The 8,364-nt window shown below is 48.4% G+C and overlaps 1 protein-coding gene across 1 annotated transcript in view; it reads right to left on the reverse strand.

The window, feature by feature from the left end:
* The window catches only part of pik3c2b (phosphatidylinositol-4-phosphate 3-kinase, catalytic subunit type 2 beta), a 187,432-nt gene extending 179,694 nt beyond the window's left edge, over nucleotides 1-7,738 (reverse strand). The window contains exon 1 of the mRNA XM_070859224.1: nucleotides 7,597-7,738. The gene's annotated coding sequence lies outside the window, so the exon portion shown is untranslated. The remainder of the gene's footprint in view (nucleotides 1-7,596) is intronic.
* Between the last annotated feature and the right edge of the window lie 626 nt (nucleotides 7,739-8,364).

Here is an 8,364-nt window from a genome sequence, read left to right on the forward strand (position 1 = left end):
CTAAAAAAAAAGATATGTCTTGCATGGAGGAGGTAACCAGCCATCATTAGCAATGCAGTGTTCCATTTGAGATCAGTGGAGATAGTGAGGCCAAGAAAGCCAACAGATGTAGAAGGAGGAAGGAAGGTTCTAGCCGAGGACAAGAGGTACTGTTACTGATTAGATTTGAGACACGTGAATCAGTCTTTGAAGAATTGATTAGAAATAAGTCTTTCATTGCTCCATCGAAGAACATGGAGATCAAAATTGAGTGATTCAATCCTTTGCAGTGCAAGAGAAATGGAGGGGTTTTTTGTACTGAGGGTATACAATGAAGAAAGTTGATGAAAATAGGGTGGTGTCATCAGCAAAAGGGCCAGGCGTCAAGATCATCAATGAAATATGAAGAGAATGGGAGAGAGAGCACAAAGTTCCACAGGACCCAAATTAACAGAGTTTGTTGTTGAAATCTCTGTAGTCCCAACAACACAGGAACCACCGTGTTCCATAAAGTATTCGATCTTCAAGGTCTGTAGTTACCCCTAAAATCTTAATTCCCATTTTATTTAAACCAGAAATTCCTCCAGATCCTCAGTTAATCAATACAGCACAATTATTTTGATGGGGATCTGCTCTACCTATCTGCTATTCTGGGATCTTTTACCTCTGCCTGAGGCTGGAGCCTTGGTTTAACATTTTATCCAAAAGATGGCACGTCAGACAGTGGTGCATTCCTTCAGTTCACTGGAGCGTGAGCCTAGATTTTGTGATCCAGTCTCCGGTAGTGGGATTTTAACCCATAATCTTCTGGCTCAGGAGGCAAAACTCAGCTGCCCGTGTCCTAACTCGCATCAAGTCCCGCTCATCTGTCACCCCTGTGCTCGCTGACCTACATTGGCTTCCGGTTAAGCAACAACTCGATTTTAACTCTTAGCTTTATTTTCAAATCCCTTCACAGCCTCACCCCTCCCTTTCTCTGTAATCTCTTCCAGCCCCGCAACCAGCCCCCCCACCCCCACCCCCCGAGATGTCTGCGCTCCTCTAATTCAGCCCTCTTGAGCTTCTCTGATTATAATCGCTCAACCATCGATGGCCGTGCCATATGTTGCCCAAGCCCCAAGCTCTGGAACTCCCTCCCTAAATCTCTCCGCTTCTCTTTCCTCCTTAAAACATACCTCTTTGACCAAGCTTTTGGCCATCTGCCCTAACTTCTACTTATGCAGCTCGGTGTCAAATTTTTAATCGCATAACACTCCTGTGAAGCGCCTTGGGACATTTCACTGCGTTAAAAGGTGCTATATAAATACAAGTTGTTGTTGTTGTTCTCACACAGTGTTGTATTGTATCCAGTGGGGCCCAGAGTCAAGGATAATACACGCACACACACACACACACATGACCATCACCATTTGAATAATTTTGTTTATTTATATTTTAATCACACAGACAGTCAGGTGCATGAATTTACAAGCTGCTGTTGAGTAAAGAAGGGAAGGGAGGAGTTAGGCATGCAATCATGTGTGCTTTGAAGCTGGCATACTCTATATCTAGAGGAAGAACATTCCTCTCTGGTACCTCCCTGGAGTCTCACTGCACCATCTCGGAGACAAAAGTAGTTGTGTAATCTGGTCCTGCCAATGCCACTTTGAAACTGGGTAACTGCACACACACACGAGAAGGGCCGAATGGCCTCCTTCTGTGCTGTATCATTCTACGAACTGAAATGTGCAAAGACATCCACCCTCTGGGGAAGATTTGCTCTCCACAGGGAGAAAAAGCTTGCTTCAGTGTCCTGGGCCAGATAGGAAGAAAAAAAAACACAGCCATTGCAGAGATACAAGAGAAGCTGGGATTGTTCTCCTTGGAGCAGAGAAGGTCAAGGAGCGAGTCAATAGGAGGTGTTCAAAATTAATGAGGGGTTTTGATAGAGTAGAGAAGGAGAAACGGTTTTCACTAGCAGGAGGGTCAGTAACCAGAGGAAACATACAAGATAATTGGCAAAAGAAAGGCAGGGATAAATGAGAAGTTTCTTGTATGAATCCAGGGTTATTATGATCTGAAATTACATCGAATTTACAGCACAGAACCGGGTCACTCGGCTAGACTGTGCTGAAAATGCTGAACACGCTACCTGAAAGGGCGGTGGAAGATGATTCAATAATAACTTTCAAAAGGGAATTGGATAAATGCTTGAAAGGGAAAAAAAAGCGCAGGCCTAGGGGAAAAGAGCAGGGGGGGTGGTGAGACTAATCGGATCGCTTTTTCAAAAGAACCGGCACAGGCACGATGGGTCGAATGGCCTCCTCCGGTGCTCTCTGATTCTATGAATGCTGCTTCTGATCCCAACTGGAATGTGAACCTATGTGGAGACACTGGGTGAGGACAGGACTGGGCGGGGATAGGACTGGGCTTGATTGTGATGTAAACCATGGTTGAATATTTTGCTATCACGTAAAAGAAAGGCTTGGATTTATATAACGCCTTTCACCGGACATCTCAAAGGATTTTACAGCCAATGAAGTATTTTTGGAGTGTAGTCACTGTTGTAATGTGGGAAACGCGGCAGCCAACTTGCGCACAGCAAGCTCCCAGAAACAGCAATGTGATAATGAGCAGATAATCTGTTTGTTACATTGGCCGGGACACCGGGGATAACTCCCCTGCTCTTCTTCGAAACAGTGCCGTGGGATCTTTTACGTCTAACTGAGAGGGCGGACAGGGTCTCGGTTTAACATCTTATCCGAAGGACGGCACCTCCGACAGTGCAGCGCTCTCTCAACACTGCACTAGAGTGTCAGCCTGGATTTATATGCTCAAGTTCCTGGAGTGGGACTTGAACCCGCAATCCACATGTACTATCCAGGTGCACGGAGCAATTGGTGCCCATGGAATCATCTTCCAAGCTCGAGTTAGCGCCCTCAAGGCCTTGCATTTATATACAACCTCAAAAACAGCAGAACATCCCGAGATACTTCGCAACTGGGGGGTCAGATGCAAGCAGGAACCAGGAGATTAGTTTGGGTAGGCAAGTGGAGGGGGTACATTTTAAGCTTGGGGGGGGGGGGGGGGGGTTTGATGCTGGGGTTGGACATAGCAAGGTGGAGGGCTTGGTTTAGCAAGGGGATTTCAGAGAGTGGGAGCAAGGTGACTGAAGGGTCTGCCACTGATGGTAAAGTGGAGGGAGGAGAGAGTGGCCAGAGTTGGTGGGGTGAACAGTGTGGACAGGGCAGAAAGGCTGAATGAGATTGCTGCCAATAGGGACAGGCGAGGACATGGAGGGATCTGAAGACAAAGAACCAGTCGAGCAAGAGCCTGAGGCTCCGCCCCTCTCAGGCTGAGCGTGAGCAACCATCCAGGAAGCGGAAGGAGATTGAGGGCGGAGCTTGAGGGCTAAGGTGTGGACTTTTTGGCCGAGAGACAAACACAGGAGGGAAAATTCAAGATTATCTTAAACAACTTGCATTTATGTAGCGCCTTTAATGTAGCAAAACATCCCAAGGCGCTTCGCAGGTGTATTGTAAAACAAAATTGGACACCGAGCCACACAAGGAGATATTAGGACAGGTAATCAAAAGCTTGGTCAAAGAGGTAGGTTTTAAGGAGCGTCTTAAAGGAGGAGAGCGAGGAGGACAGGTGGAGGGAGTTCCAGAGCTTATGGCCCAGGCAGATGAGGGCACGACTGCCAATCATGGAGCAACTAAAATAGGGGATGTGCAAGAGGCCAGAATTGGAGGAGTGCAGAGATTTGGGAGGGTTGTAGGGCTGGAGGAGGTTACAGAGATAGAGAGGGATTTGAAAACAAGGATAACATTTTTTTTTTTTAAATGGAGGCGTTGCCAGCGAGCACATGGGGCGATTGGTGAATGGGACTTGGTGCGAGTTAGGACACGGGGAGCAGAGTTTTGGAGGAGCTCAAGTTTATGGAGGGTGGAAGATGGGAGGCCGGCCAGGAGAGTGTTGAAATAGTTAAGTCTAGAGGCAACCAAAGCATGGGATAGGGGTTCCAGCAGCTAGATGAGCTGAAGCAGAGGCGATGTTAGAGGTGGGACTGGGCAGTCTTGGAGATGACATGAATATGTATTCAGCAGCTCAGCTCGGGGGCAAACATGACACCAAGGTTGCGAACGGTCTGGTCCGCCTTGCAGTTTGTGGTTTATCACCTCGTGTGCAGATGTTAAAATGTAACGTTTAAGGTCAGTATCATCATCATAGGCAGTCCCTCGGAATCGAGGAAGACTTGCTTCCACTCTAAAAATATGAGTCCTTAGGTGGCTGAACAGTCCAATACGAGAACCACAGTCCCCGTCACAGGTGGGGCAGATAGTCGTTGAGGGTAAGGGAGGGTGGGACAGGTTTGCCGCACGCTCCTTCCGCTGACTGCGCTTGATTTCTGCACGCTCTCGGCAACGAGACTCGAGGTGCTCAGCGCCCTCCCGGATGCACTTCCTCCACTTAGGGCGATCTTTGGCCAGGGACTCCCAGGTGTCAGTGGAGATGTTGCACTTTATCAGGGATGCTTTGAGGGTGTCCTTGTAACGTTTTCTCTGCCCACCTTTGGCTCGTTTGCCGTGAAGAGTTCCGAGTAGAGCGCTTGCTTTGGGAGTCTACAGTAACCTACATGCTATCATCATAGAGAAACATTATTTTTCTCCCCACCATCTCTCCTGAAGGAGGTAGAGTCTTGCTCGGTTCTGGTTCCACCAGCACGTCTAACAGGCCAAGCCTAGACAGTAGGGTGTTGGTAGGCTCTTCATTCAGAAGGGCATAAAAGACAAGCTCAATTCTGCCCACACCCAATGCACATACCTTCCAGCAGACAATGTTTAACAGCGATCGGGGAGGGAAAGAAATCCTTGGATGTAATTTTGTTCCTCCTTTGGCCAAGTCTTCGGACGGAGACACACTTCAGCACCTCTGCTGCCTCCACAACGGAATCATCTGATTCAGGGATCAAACCTGGGACCTTCCAGCTGCTCACTGACTTAACCAGCTAAGCCATTGAGGAATTAGATTTGCTAAGCACAAGGATCACCTACAGAGGTCTGTGATTATCCTCGAGAATGATATTGATCAGCTGCCTCACCTTACAGCACATTATAGATTATCTGCAGGTCATCCCCCATCTCTCTTCCCTCCTGCACACACATACACAAGGATATTACAAGTGGCTCAATCCACAATATATCTATAGGGGATTATCGAGCTTGATCAGAATGACCGACTCCACACCGTTCACAATCAGCCTGCAATTCCACCACAAACTATCAATGGCAACAATTTGGAACAGCAAATATAAACAGGACCTCGCCGGAAGGTTATTCACATCCTCGACAGCTGGGATGCTCTGCGCTATTACGTCGCCTACGAAACTATGACAGAAGGGGTCAGAAAAACAAATGTCTTATCCTCCCGGGTGAGTCACATGTGGTTAAAAGAGAAAACCCGGTCGGCCTGCTCGACTGTTGGCTAAACACCTCCCGACATATTTCGGACAACGTTAAATCTCCCGGGGCCCCCCCCCCCCCCCGACACCATTCCCGGGGCCCCGCCCACATTCCACCTTCACCCTACCCCAGCAAAATTGAAGAAAACACACAAACTGGTTATTCATCTCATGGCTGTGAGGCGTTACTGGCACAGAGTGGTGGCTACATTTGCCTAGTTAACAGCAGACACTTCATTGCAAAAGGTCACCGGGTGCAAGTTTGACTTTGTGCGATCATGTAAAACGTCCGAGGGTGAATCGTCAGCCCCCCTTTCACATCTCTCTCGACTTTTAAGTCCATTGCAATAAAAATGGGGAGATAGGTCATCATCATAGGTAGTCCCCCGAATGAGGATGACTTGCTTCCACAAGGGTTCACAGAAGTTTCAATGAAGGACCCGATGTTTCAGTCCTGAACTCTAATTGAGGGGGTGGAAGATGCCTGTGCATGGATTTTTTTTAACGTGTGGTGACCATTGCACATCAGCCACCACACGGCTCGACAGAGCTAGGTCTTTATCCAGTAGCAAGGGTTAACCAGGACGACTGGAGACCTGCTCTGCTGCCCGGACCTAATGCGCGCACATATCGCACAGTGTGGGCTGGGCCCGTGCTGCCCCTGGGCCCTCGCCTCTTCTGGGCCCCATACCCTCATTCGCCGCACTTCCGCAGAGATGTAAAGCGGGCTGCCGACTTGCTATTGCCTGACTCACACCCGCACGCAAAGTCAAGATCAGTCCCCACTGCGTGACACACTCAAACATTTTGACACTGTGATGAACAACGTTCCCATTAAGCTACGAGGCCGTGCAGCGGTCTGGAGGTCCCGTGCAGGCCGCTCAACGGCTTTACAATGGAAATATCCGCGCACGGGCGAGAAACTGAATGGGCCGCCCACCGGAAAAACCCAGCGTGAAGATTGATGCCAAGATGCTGTATAAATGGCCTCCTTCGCTGCCGTAAATTTCTATGATTCTATGAAATGCATGTTATTTTGAGACAAAGCACGCACGTCAAGTCAAAAATGCACAACCTCGTGGGCAGGTAACAGGGTGCTGTCCTTACCCTAGATATGACCTTCCTGACTCCTACATGCCACCGTATTCAAATGGAGACATTCCGACTCGATGTCATCATTACCCAGGATCTCAAACCTTTGTCTTTCCACAATCTTTAGCTTTCTTAAAAAAAAATACTTGGCATCACCCGACTACAATTTCTTGCTTTATCCCAGAGTCATACAGCACAGAAGGTCGTCATTCTGCCCATCGTACCAGTGGCAATTCTTTGACAGGGGTATCCAATTAGTCCCAGTCTCTTCCCCACCCCTCCCCCTCGTTTGCCCACAGCCCAGCATTTTTTTCCTTGGCAATTATTTCCCCAATTTCCTTTTGAAAGTTACTATTGAATCTGCTTCCACCACCCTTTCAGGCAGTGCATTCCAGATCATGAAAAAAAAATCTCATCTACCCTCTGGTTCTTTTGCCAATCAACCTCCACTTTCTCTCCTATTTTTAATCTTGGTGTTCAAGCCTTGGACCTAGATTCTCAGCAACCAGCCCCTTTCCCCCACCCCACCGTCTGTACTCGAACTAAGCGATGCAACCGTGCCTGAAATTGACACGGAAACTACCAATGGATGCAAGGATCTCCGCGCTATCAGAGCAAAGCCCTTCATTTTCTGCTCACACACATACACATACTGACTCTCCCCATCACAAGATCAACTCCCTCCCTTCCCAATCGACAGATCTCGGGGGGGGGGGGGGGATAAATCCGCACCTCACTTCCCCCAATGCAGAGGGTCCAAACCCCAGGACCTCCCAGTCCCATCCAGCAGAGCTACAGCTCGCCATCACACACCGAGAGACACAGCAATTTGCATCACCTCCCCCTCTCTCAACTACACAATGAAGCAAATGTGTGTGCGAGCCGCAGTGTATCCACCTGCGTCTAGCTCGCTACATCGAGGAAACTCCCAGCACAGAATTAACATTCCTTTCTCCCCAATCTTAACTCTCTTTCTCCACCAATGTAACCCAGCCTCAATATCCAGCAAAAATCACACAAACCCCACTGATTCCCAGCAGCAGCAGAATAAATGCGCCCATAATAAACCAGGAATAACTTACCTTGTTATTCTATCTCTCTCTCTCTCTCAATGTAACACAAGGGCATTAAATAGCTCCTGCTCTTCCGCCCCTTTAAAATCCCCGACGGGGATGGAACAATTTAACCATCTCTTGGGTCATTGGCGCTCACCATTCTTCCAGCTTTACAATTAACACACACACACAGAAAAAAGCTTTTCCGGTTTGCGGAAAGTGGGGAGATGAATGTCAGCAAGAGAGAAGGTTGAAGAGAAAGCTGGCCTCTGCTGGACAATCTCAGGAGCTGCAGCGGCCACAATTGCAAGCTTGTCCAAGGTTGTTCATCCTCCACACTTGTTAAAGGCCCGCTCATTTGGAGTGCGATTGGTCCTCTAACTCCCGCTCCCCTAAATCATCATCACCATCATAGGCAGTCCCTCGGAATCGAGGAAGACTTGCTTCCACTCCTGAAGTGAGTCCTTAGGTGGCTGAACAGTCCAAAATGAGAGCTACAGACTCTGTCACAGGTGGAACAGATAGTCGTTGAGGGTAAGGGGTGGGTAGGACAGGTTTGCCGCACGCTCTTTCCGCTGCCTGCGTTTGATTTCTGCACGCTCTCGGCGATGAGACTCGAGGTGCTCAGCGCCCTCCCGGATGCACTTCCTCCACTTAGGCAATGGAGCAAACACAGATCCATCCAACAAAATGGGCTTCTTCTCAGTCACATATCATAAGTACATTAGAAACATAATTAAAACAACGTGCTGGAAATCTCAGCAGTGGAGAGAAAGACACAGTTAAGAACATAAG

Source organism: Pristiophorus japonicus, chromosome 17 (genome assembly GCF_044704955.1).
Source record: "Pristiophorus japonicus isolate sPriJap1 chromosome 17, sPriJap1.hap1, whole genome shotgun sequence".
Classification (NCBI taxonomy): Eukaryota; Metazoa; Chordata; class Chondrichthyes; family Pristiophoridae; genus Pristiophorus; species Pristiophorus japonicus.